Here is a 12,464-nt window from a genome sequence, read left to right as displayed (position 1 = left end):
CTTAAAAATGGAGGGAATAATTTAATTGTCAGATATTGGTAGTAATATAAATATATGTAATTTCATAATATACAAACATCTTTCTCTTGTTTTATACATACATATGTATACATATGCCAATCTACACTTTTATCTGTTTATACACATTTCTCTCCTGAGGCTCACTGGTATAGTGATGGCTAGTACATACAAAGCCCTGGATTTGATTCCTTACTTCCACATGCACATAAAAATCCGGAATTTGTGATGTCACTGAAGCATCGAGCACTAGCTTTGAGCATAAATATTTAGGGACTGTGTCTAGACCCTTAATCAAGACCCAGGATGGACACCAAAAAAGATTTAATATTGTGACTGCAAATCTATAAGGATAGGACTTCAAATACCTCATTACAGAGCAAGCCAGGAGTCTGGTGCAGACAGCTGCCATCTAACCTGACTTAGCCAGAGGTATACCACTGCAACCCAGGTCCACGGAACCAGATGCTGCTCGCTCGCTCACCTCTGTCATCAAAGGTACTCAGGGGCTGAGATCTGACACTGGTGGGTTTAAAACCCAGGCCTGGCAGCAATGCTGTGAAACTCTGAACTGTGGCTCAAAGTGGTGGAGCTCTAAATTTGAGCAAAAGATCTTAAGACAGTACCTCCTACATTTTAGTGCAATCCTGTGGCTGACTCTCCCCTGCCCCCCAAAAAAATCCTCTGAATCATTAGATGTGAACTTTGTGCAGTTTGTGATGTGTTTCTGAAAGAATGGTGATACTGATGAAAGCACCCTAATACTAATGACAGCTTGTGGAATACAGCTATTTGATGAGTCCTTCCTGGGGTGCTGGGTCCCTCTTGGAGTTCTGTGTGCTGATTCCTGCACAGGATGCTGTGTGCTGGGTCCTTCACGGGGTGCAGTGTGCTGAGTGCTGCATTGGGTGCTGGGTGCTGAGCCTTTCATAGGATGCTGTGTGCTGAGGCCTGTAAAGAGTGTTATGTGGAGCCAGGAGTTGGTGGCTCAAGCCAGTAATCCTAGGTACTCAGGGTCTGAGATCTGAGGATCGTGGTTCAAATCCACACTGGCAGGAAAGGCCATGAAACACTTATCTCAATAAAACACCATAAAACCAGAAGTGGCACTGTAGATCAAGTGGTAGAGTGCTAGCCTTGAGCTGAAGACCTGAGGGACAGAGCTCAGGCCCAGAGTACAAGCCCCATGACCGAAAAAAATAAAGAGTGTTGTGTGTTTTGTCCTTCAAAAGGTGCATTCTTTCATCTTTTCCTTGTAAGAGCTACACAACTGAGATGATTATGCAGACAAGAATATTGAGGCTCCGATATATCTCCATGGCAGGGACAAAATTATGTATTAGTGAAGACTAGTGGGTTGTCTATGGCAGACAATTGTTTTGTTTTGTTTTTTTCTCAGTCATGAACCTTGAACTCACCTAAGCACGGACATTTACCTCTTGGGCACATGGCTACCACTCTACCATGTGGAGCCAAGGACCTCCTTGCAGCAGAGTGCCACGGCCTAGGGTTCTATAGTTAAGGTCTGTCATCCTGCCTTCCCAGGAAGCTGAGATCTGAGTATCTAGGTTCCAAACTATGCCAGAAACAAAAGGTCCCATGACCCTATTATCTCCAATTCATCACTAAGAAACCTGAAGTGGAAGCTGGGTGCTTGTGGCTCATGCCTGTCATCTTAGCTACTCATGAGGATGAGATCTGAGGATCATGGTTTAAAGCTAGCCTGAACAGGAAAGTCCTTGAGACACTTAGCTTCAATTAACCATCAGAAAGTGGCTCTGTGGCTCAAGTGGTTATAGCACAAGATTTGATTTCAATTGCTCAGGGATAGCAACCAGGCCAAGATTTCAACTCCTACAACTGACAACAACAACAAAAAAACTGAAACAAACTAACAAACCTGAAGTACAGGGCAGGGAATGTGCCTTAGGGGTAGAGTGCTTTGCATCTGTGAAACCTTGGGCTTCATTCATCAGGACCACATCACTAGGAAAATACCTGTAGTGGCTCTATGGTTCAAGTAGGATAGGGCAATCCTTGTACAAGAGACACTAGGCACAGTGATCATGTCCTGAGTACAAGCTCCAGGATTACTGAATACACACTCTCTCTCTCTCTCTCTCTCTCTCTCTCTCTCTCTCTCTCTCTCTCTCTCTCTTTCTCTCTCTCTCTCTCTCTCTCTATGTCTCTCTCTCTCGCTCTCGCTCTCTCTCTCTCTGTCTCTCTCTCTTTGTCTCTCTCTCTCTCTCTCTCTCTCTCTCTCTCTCTCTCTCTCTCTCTCTCTCTCTCTCTCTCACACACACACACACACACACACACACACACACACACACACAGAAAGCAATATGAAGCTGTGACACAAAATGGTAAAGCACTAGACTTCTCTGAGCTCATGGTCAGCCCTGAGACCCTGTGTTCAACCACCAAATCTAGCCACCCAGGGCCCAACTGGTAGAGGTCAAAGGTTTCAAAATCTGATGAACTTCACCAGAATTAGATTACAGGAATGTTTGTGATATCTGACATGTGCTTAGATTTCCCAAGCTTCTGGAAACCTAGGAGAGACATCATAGGCCCATCATCAGCCTCAATGAAACAAACATTTCTTTAAGTTCAGTGCCCTAGTTGTCTGCCAGAAGGACTCCTGAATTACATTGAGCACTCTATCTGAACACCAGAATATAGTCTCACAAAGGCAGTATAAGTGCACAGAACTTGGGCTGCCATGGGAGGTTGCACAAATGAATGCTTCCTGTCAAATCAAAGCACTGGGAAGAGAGATAGTTTGGGGTACAAAGCAGCCTTTTTCTCCTGGCCTTCAGAGCCCACCCACACTCCTCCTCAGTAATTGGCCCAGATCGAGTTGCCTGTTACACAGCTTTACAGGAGTGAGGCCTTTTGTCTGCCTGTCCAGACAGTGAGAGAGACTTCTGGCCTGGGATGCAGAGAAACCCTTAGGCTACACTGGGAGCAGTGAAGGGAGCCCTGCAACGTGCAATTTCATGAAAACAGTCTCTGTGTTATGAACTCATTGAATTGAATACAAATTTCATAGGTTGATGCCATTCATCAGATCAACTCTGGAGCTTCTCCTATAAGAATACATCCAAACAAAATGAAAACAACACCGAAAAATGCCACAAGCCACGGATATTCAGCAGTTTGTTTTCCTTCCTTGCATGTTGACCATCCTCTTTCTGAATGACATGGCTGCAACCTGTAGGTCACCTGTCATTGCTGAAGGCTGGCTGGCTGTCAGTGAAGCCATAGGCCAACCTGACACTAGACCCTGAGTTCGAATCCTGGTCATGCCATGTAAAAAGGGCTGGAGAGCCTCAGAAAATATTGCTTGTCCATAGGAACACCAGCGGAATATAATCAATGTCATGGTTGTATGAGTAGTCCGTCAATGTGTCTAGCATAAAATTAGACCCAATAATCACAGGGCACGGATTGATTTTAATTCAGATTATTATGCATTAAAAGAACTGTTGATTAAATGGAGTCCTCCCTAAATACAGGAGAATTGGTAGGAACGTAGTATATGTCATTATTAGATACCTCTGGCAGTACCTAATATCTAAATTTATATTTATTTAGATACCACCATCGTCATAGAAAGTTACAGCTATTTTGCCCAAACCTGGGGCTTGATCCCAAGTCCTGAGATCCACTTGGCAGCTGAATGGGATAGAGGCAGCAGTGCTGACACAAGCCATTCATGAATTTGGCCTCTCTGGCCTTCAGATCAGGCCCCATCATTGCCAAAATTTTCTTCCTGGTGTAAGATTTCAAGTGTGACACCTGTTTTCCTTTTCTGTGCAATTTCATAATAGGTCTGCAAAACTACATGCTATGGAATAGATGGGAAGAAATGTAATAAATGTTATTGGTGTACTCACAGTCCATAAAATAAATGCTAAATAAATAAATCAATAATAAAATATAATGAATCACTCCAACAAGCACGATATAGACTGAATACATAGAAGTAAGTATAAATCATATATTTAACATGTTTATAAATGTTATGAGGTACTTGAATTCAGTCCTAGGGAAGAGTTTAGTTCATGCATGATTCTCATAGGAAATGATAGGCAAGACGTATGGCACAATGATTATTTTAAATTAAGAGTTCATGAAGTATGACAATAAGAATCACATTCAAGAATTGGAGGCATTGGGAAAGATCCAAGAATCGGTACTCACATGGTACATAGGATTCCAACACAGCTCATTACATCTCCTACTCTATCCAAATAGGTATTTATTAGCATACTAGCTTCAGCTTATGAATGGATGAATATTGTGCCCCACCCCACCCAGGGGCTCTATCTCAGGTCCTGGATATGGCCTAGCTCAGAAGATGGTAGGCTCATGTGGACCCATTGAGCTGTTGGGCCTGCTAGGCCCCTAGTTTAAATCTCAGCACTACAAAAAGGTTCATCCTGATGTGAGAAGCCAATCCTTGCACCTGTTTTCCTGTACTGTGCAAGTGCTGGGTCTCAGCAAGAATGAAGAATCAAGAAAGCATAGGCAACTCCACACCCATGGGAATAGGGTGTCATCCAACTCTGCAAAGTTATATATGTCATCCTATAATCAACAGAATACACAATACCTCCTTGAAAAAGACACAAAATAAAAAGAATAACTACACTGAATGGAAGATGCATACCAGACCTGTATGTAAATAAATAGAGATCTTATGTTTAAAAGAGGTGGGCTTCTTATTTTGTCCAGAGTTGGGGCTTCAAATCAGGCCCTGGTCTAGGCCTGATATTCTAGTCTTCAAGTATGGTGAGCCTCCCCTCCCTCCACAGTGCAGCAGTTACCCAGACCTGTGTTCAAATCCCAGTACTGACAAAAGATTCATCCTGATGTCAGAAGCCAGTCATTGCACCTGTTTTCCTCTCCTGTGAAATTCCTGGGTCTCAGCTAGGATGGAGAATGAATGCATAAGCAACCCTATAACCATGGGAACAGGTTATCATCCATGTCAGCACAGCTATACCTGCCACCAGCCTCAGTAAAACACAAAATATCTCCATGAATTAGAAACAAATTAAGTAGAAGTGCACCTAATGCAAGAGGCTGTCCGCACATGTATGTCAATATCGATCTTATGTTTCAAGGATGAATCTCTTCCTATCCTGGCCCTCCCTGGGGTTCAATGTCAGGTCCTGGGAATGGCCTAGCTCCTTAGTTGCTCACAGGCCTGTATCCCCACCTAATACCTTTCCCCAATTTGATCTGCTAGACTCTGTGTTCAAATCCCAATAATGTCAAAAGATGAATCCTGAAGTGAGAAGCCCATCGATCCACCTGTTTTCCTGCCCTGACTTGTGAAAGTCCTAGGTCTCAGGGAAGATCAAGAATGCTATATAGGCAACTCTATTGCCATGGAAATAAGTTGTCATCCATGTCAGCACAGTCATATCTGTCATCGTACTAAATAAAACAAAAAATTCATCCATGACTAAGACACAATAAAAAGAATATCTACACTGAACATAAGACACATTTCACACATGAATGTAAATAGAGATCCTATGTGTAAAATAGGTGAGTATATTATTTTTGCCCGTGCTAGGGTTTCAATTCAGGCCCTGCAACATAGACTGATATTGCAGTCTTCAAGGATGGGGAGCTTCAATTTCTCCTACAGTGCTATAGATTTAACGCTAACTGAGTTAAATCTACAACAGCTTCAATTACCTCAGGGTGGCGGGCTGCCATGGGTCCATAGCCAATCCTGGGATCCTAGGCCCTGAAGTCTTGCCAGAAATAAAACAAAACAAAACAACAAATAGAGAGAGGGAGGGAGGGAGGGAGAGAGGGAGGGAGGGAGGGAGAGAGAGAGTGAGAGAGAGAGAGTGAGAGAGAGAGAGAGACAGAGAGAGACAGAGAGAGACAGAGAGAGACAGAGAGAGACAGAGAGAGAGAGAGAAAGCCGTGAAATGGATATTTTGTATTTTGTTCCTTTTCATGGTGACCATCCTGGGTCTCAATGACACACCTACAATAGGGTACCTCACTTTGCATTGGGGAAGGCTAGTGGGCTATGCCATAGGCCCATACAGCCATGTAGGCCCTGAATTCTTGTCCTGGTCCTGACACCTACCAGTGGGGTGTTTTCCCAAGAGACTCTTCCTATGCATGGGAATACCAATGGAATGTGAGCAAACTCATGATTGAATGAAAAGTTTCTGCGTGCATTAGTCTAGTCTAAAATTAGACACAATGATCCTAGGACGCTGATTGATCTTAATGAATATCTTACTAAGCATGAAAAGAATCCTATTCCTTCAATGGTGGTGTAATAACTACCTAAGACTTGGTAGAAACATAGTTTATGTCATTGAATCCTAGGTAGATGTCTCTGGCACTCCATACAAATATATATTTATTGGTATACTACCACCTGCCTATCCATGTATGGCTATTTTTCCACCCCTACGGCTTGATCTCAGGGTCTGGGAACTTCCTGGCAGCTTCCTGGGATAGAGTTTGCCTTGTTGACACACCCATTCATGAATTGGGTTTGCTAGGCTCTGAGTTCATATCCCAGCACTGCTAACAATTGGATCATGTAGGAAGAAGCATAGTGTGACACCTGTTTTCCCTTTCTCTGAGAGTCCTGGGTGTCAGACATGATGGAGAACATGTCTACAAATCTAGATACTATGTGATAGGTTGTCATCAATATAATAAATGGAATGCGTGTTATCATAGTCAATAAAATAAATGGTAAATAAATGAATAAAACAGAAATACAATAAATAACCACAACAAACAAGATATGGACTGAACATCTATAGGTAATTACAAATCCTATCTTTACAATGTATATAAATAGTATGTTTCCCAGTGCTGGGGCTTGAATTCAGGCCTAGGGCCCAGGCCTGACTTTCTTGTCTTCAAGCATGGTGAGCTTCCCCTTGGTCGACAGTGCTGCAGAGTTACCCAGACCCTGAGTTCAAATCCAAAGCCTGGCAGATAAAAGGGCACCAATTGCAAGCCAGGGAGATAATTTTTTTTGTTTGTTTTTGCCAATTTCAGATCCTAGGAACTGCCTGTCAGCGCAATTTGCCCCAGGATGGTGTGCTGACGCTCACCCATTCATGAATTGTGTCTTGTAGGCTATGAGTTCAGATGTCAGCACCCCCAAAAAATGAATTGTGGCATAATAAGCTGATAGTGATACAAGTTTTTCTTTTCTGTGAAAGTCCTGGTTGTCAGGTATGAAGTGGAATCCATATGTGTGATAATAGTCAATAAAATGAACAGTCAATACATGAATAAAATAAAAAATAAAATGAGTAACTACACTGAACACAATATGGAGTCCACATATGAATATAAATCATATATTTAAAATGTACACAAATAGGATGTTTTCTAGTGGTGGGTATCGATTTCAGGCCTAAGAAATGGACTTGATTTTTTTTACTTCAAGGAGGCAAGCTTCCCCTTCCCACAGAGAGCAACAGTGTTAGCCAGACCATGCATTCAAAGCCCAGTCCTGGCAGAAAAAATGGCACCTTTATAGTATGTGAGCCCAATTCTTAGGTATTTCATTCTGCCTCCATTTAATGAATGTGATTGTTTAAATGCTTCATAAAGTGTTAGTTACAATTTATCAGTGTCCTATAATATTATTATGTATAATTTTATCCTAGAATCATTCAAGAACTTCCCATTCAATCATGAAATACATCACATTCCATTGGTAATCATATGAATAGGAGTGAGTTTCTTAGGATATCCTGCCATTTGGAGGTGGCAGGACCAGGATTCAAACTGTGGGCTTGAGCTCCCAGCACGTAGACCTTAGGATAGAGAAAACACTGGTCTGTTTGAGTACATCAGCAAGACCAATGATTAGGCAGGCAGCAGTGGCTCTCAAAAGTCTTCCTTGATACTTACAAGGCTGTGATAGGAGGATCATGGTCAAAGTGAACCTAGGCAGGAAAGTCCTTGAGACTTCTGTCCAACTTCAGTGCCAACAAAGCCAGAAGTAGAGCTCTGTGGCTCCAGTGGTTAGCCTTGAGCAAAAGCAGTTCACAGATTGTGCCTAGATCCTGAGTTCAAGGTCTGGGACTGGCAACAAACAGACATACACAACAATCTGTGCAGCCATCTGGCTCAAGCAGGTCACCCTCTTGTCCCCAACTGGATTGGATAGAGTTTCCTGGGAAAGGGGCTGCTGTCATCTTGACTATGCCCATTCTGCCTGCATCACAGTATTTGAGACACACCCCCATTCTTTCATGGTTCTTTCTGACCAATGGTATACAAGAATGGTGGCCATGCCCACATTCTATGCTGCCCTGTAGCACCGGGATTACCTCTGTGGTTGATACCACTACCAGTAGTTGAGGAAGGTAGAGGTGGGTGAGTGGTGAGCAAGAGACTTGAGGCCTAGGAAGAGAGGCCTTGCTCAGCCACACCATGTGCCAGCCTGTGCGCTGGCCCCCTCCTCCCCTTCCCAGCTGTGTAGCATTTCAAACCTGGTGTTGCTGGTTCAGATTGTGGTGCCTCTTGGAGTCCTCAGGCAATGGTTCAATGGTGCGCCACTGGCAGGCTTCTGGTCTGACCTTGTCCTGGCCCCCCTGTCATCTGCTCTGGGCCTGAGTGTCTACCATGCCTCTGTCATTGCTGCTGGCCTCACCCGGAACAGCTGCCAACAGCTTCTCCCAGCAGCACATGTGAGTGGCTGCCCACGCAGGACCACACCCCACAAACCCATAAATCCCCCCTCCTCCCTCCTCCCGACCAGGACCTGCACCTCCCCCATGCCCCACATTCTGGCCCAGGCCCTGCCACAAATGCCACAGGGATGGGGGTGGGTGTTGACCTGAGGATCCTACCCCCATCCCTAGCCTACAGTGTCCCAGGAAACGGGGAGGTGCAGGGTTGGGTGAGGAGTGGGCGCCACAGAGCCGTTGGCCTGGAGCCACACAGCGGCGCATCTGCACTCTTCCTCTCCCTGGTGGGAACCTGGTGGCTTTAGTACAGAGGTGGGGAGCAGCATGTCCACACTTGCCTTCTGGGTACTTTTCCTTTTTTCTCGGGTGGAGGGTGTTGGATGCAGAAGATAGACCCCCTTGCTGTGTGAGCCCTTGTCTTCTATGCTCAGTCACCCTTTCACTTGATGAGGTTCCCAGAAAAGCCCAGTATGGAGGTGAGTGTGTTGGGAGTGAGAACAGAAGGTGAATATCTGGGAGGAACACCCCACCCACACACATGCACCCCGGCTGTCCCCCCGCACCAGCTGTCAACAGTTCTGACAGGGTGATCACATTTCCCAGCTATGCCAACTTCTGCTGGTGCTCCTGGTCCATCTGGTCTCCCACAAACTCAGGAGAGGGACTGCTCTGAGTCTGTGTGTGTGTGAGAGAGAGAGAGAAAGAGAGAGAGAGAGAGAGAGAGACAGACACAGAGACAGACAGAGACAGAGACAGAGAGACAGAGACAGTGATGGAGAGAGACAGAGATGGGGAGAGACAGAGATATAGAGAGACAGAGAGAGATACAGAGAGAGACACAGAGAGAGACAGAAAGAGAGACACAGAGAGAGAGAGATCATCTTTCTCCTTGTTCAGCCTGACTTTACTCAGGTGAGTGATCATTTGGCAAAATGCAGGTGCTGCATTCACAAGTCTTCTGTCACAGGTCTGGATGTGTGTGTGTGTGTGTGTGTGTGTGTGTGTGTGTGTGTGTGTCTGTGTGTCTGTGTGTCTGTGTGTCTGTGTGTGTCTGTGTAGATGTGCATTGTAACAAGGAGACTGGTATGGCAACTTCTACCTGCTATCTTTTCGGGGGTGCATGGGATTCACAGCTGAGCTCTAGGGACCTGGAAGGGAGGGACGCTTGAAGGGGACTCAGCACTGTTAAAAGAACAAGAGATCTGTGTGCCCTGGAGCTGTGTACTCCCTTGGGCCTGGTTAGTGGCAGTGGGAGTTTGGGAGAACCTGGGAGTGCAGCTCACATTGGGTGGCTTCCCAGGGGGTCAGAGAGCTTGGCCAACACTTAGTAAGCATATGAGCCCTGCTAGTATGGAGCAGAGCAACATAGGTCAGACTCCATGTCTTCTCATCATGACGTCTGATGGGCGAGGCCAACCCTATGTTAAATCTTGAGCTGTGATCTTCAGATCTAAGGCACCTGAGTAGATAGGATTATAGACATGAGCTTGAGGCACTGGACCTCTGATTCTTTTTGGTATATTATGGTTTGACCTCAAGGCCTTAGGCTTGCCAGTCAGGTCTTCTACCATGCGAGTCAAGCTTTTCTGTTTTGGGCATTTCCGAGATTGAGGCTTAATATATACTCAAGCTGGGCTGAATTGCGGTCCTCCTATCTGTGACAGGCATGCACCACCAGGCCCAGTCCTCTGTATTTGGGATGGTAGACACATAGTGTCACACTCAGTAATTTATTTAGATGGATTTTTCCAAACTTAGTCCACGGCAGCCAATTCTTGGACACAGGTGAAATTCTGAGTTTGGCTTTGACCATCAGACCTCAGTCTCCTCATGGGACAGTTGTGAGGAAACAAGGGATTACTACAGAGGGATCTCCGGAGCAGGGCCAGGCACAGAGGGAGCGGCAGTCAGATACAGTTCTCAGCAATTCTGTGAGAATATGACAGGAAGATACCCGGAAAAAGCTCAGATGGTGTGTGTTATTAAAGGTGCGACAGGTATAGGAATATGAAACAAAACATGGCTCTTTCATTATTACTCTATCCCCATGAGGAAAGGGTTCCTTCACTTTGTTCAGTTTTGCAGCTGGGGAAATTGAGGAACAGAGAAGCTGGGTGACCTACTCATAACTCTTCTGCCATGCTCCCTAGGACAATGGGTGCTATTCAGTCCACTTCTTGTGGTGGGAAATTCACTGCTTGTCAGTCGTGAGGCTTGAACTCTGGGCCTGGGCACTGTCCCCGAGCTCTTCAGCTCAAGGCTAATGCTCTACCACTTGAGTCACAGTGCCACTTATGATTTTCTGGTGGTTCTTTGGAGATAAGAGTCCCATAGATGTTCCTGCCCAGGCTGACTGTGAACCATGATCGTCAGATTTAGCCTCCTGTGTAGTTAGGATTGTGGACCTGAGCCACTGGCAACTGGCTTAAGTGTAATTCTGACCATCTTTCTTTCACTCTCTCTCTTTTAAGAACTATTTGAATGGGTGCTGGAGAGGTGGTCCAGCATCCCCAAGTGGCTGGAACCAAGGGGGCCCTCTCATTCTGGAGGTGAGCTGTGGTTCAGGAGCTGTCTCGCTCAGTCTGTTGTACCAGCTACATGCGGTAAGCCCCTCTGTGCCCTGGCTAGACTGTGACAGTTATTCGTTGTCCATCTAGCATTATTGGACTCAGTATTGGGTTCAATGTCCTTTCCTAGCAAAAATTTCTGGCCAAAATTATGATACATTGTTACAGAATGAAAATGTAAAGCCATCTTACAAAAGTCTTTTAGGGCTCTGGGAATATGGCTTCATGCTACCGTGATTGCCTAGCATGCATGAAACCCTGTGTTCAATTCCTCAGTACACATAAATAGAATAAGAAACACTGGAAGTGGTGCTGTGCCTCAAGTGGTAGAGGGTTAACTCGAGCAAAAAAAAAAGCTGAAGGATAATTCTTTAGCCCTGAGTTTAAGCCCCAGGACTGGCAAAACAACAACAACAACAACAACAAATATTTAGTTAGTAAATGCAAAATAAAAAAACCCATACTTGGAATATACAATTGCTCCATCCATACTGATACCTGGAGATAGTACCTAATTAATGTACTTTACCAATATTTGGATACTGTGTTGGAAAAAAAAAGTTTTGTTCATTAGGTCACAGCAATTAATGCCAGGAATGTGCTTAGATGTCAGGAAGATTAATTCTGGAAATTCAAAGATTGTAGGCTTTTGAGTGGTCACTGCTAATCACAATGAGAAGGGTAATCTAAGTGAGATTTAGAAACCTTTGGGCCAGTCCTGGCACCAAAAAGACAGAGGCTAATTAACAGCTGTGACAGAAGAGAAGGAATAACTCCAGATAAAAGGAATAAGTGATAGTCAATAAGGTATAACAGAAACCGTTCTAAGGAACCATTTTTAGTTATTGAAGATCAAGTTATCAACTAGGCTTATTCCTCATTGCCTTTAACATTCTAAATCTCTTAGCATAGTTCTTAATCTCTGTGTGATAAATATATCTCCTGATTAACTTTGCTTTCTAAAAACCTGTCTTTCTTTATTTCTCTATGAACATTTCCTAATATTAAATACACCTACACAGAGGGAAGAGATGGTAATCTGAGGGTCCTATAGCTCATGAGGCATTAATGTAACAAAATGGAAAAGGAAAACATATTTATTGCTACCTCAATTATTCGGAAAAGCTGCAATGTCACATCATTTGATTCAGATTTCCATTCTTTGTAT

This window comes from Dipodomys merriami, unplaced genomic scaffold (genome assembly GCF_024711535.1).
Source record: "Dipodomys merriami isolate MVZ:Mamm:240054 unplaced genomic scaffold, mDipMer1.0.p SCAF_1841, whole genome shotgun sequence".
NCBI classification, from domain to species: Eukaryota; Metazoa; Chordata; class Mammalia; order Rodentia; family Heteromyidae; genus Dipodomys; species Dipodomys merriami.
This window is presented reverse-complemented; position numbering follows the sequence as displayed.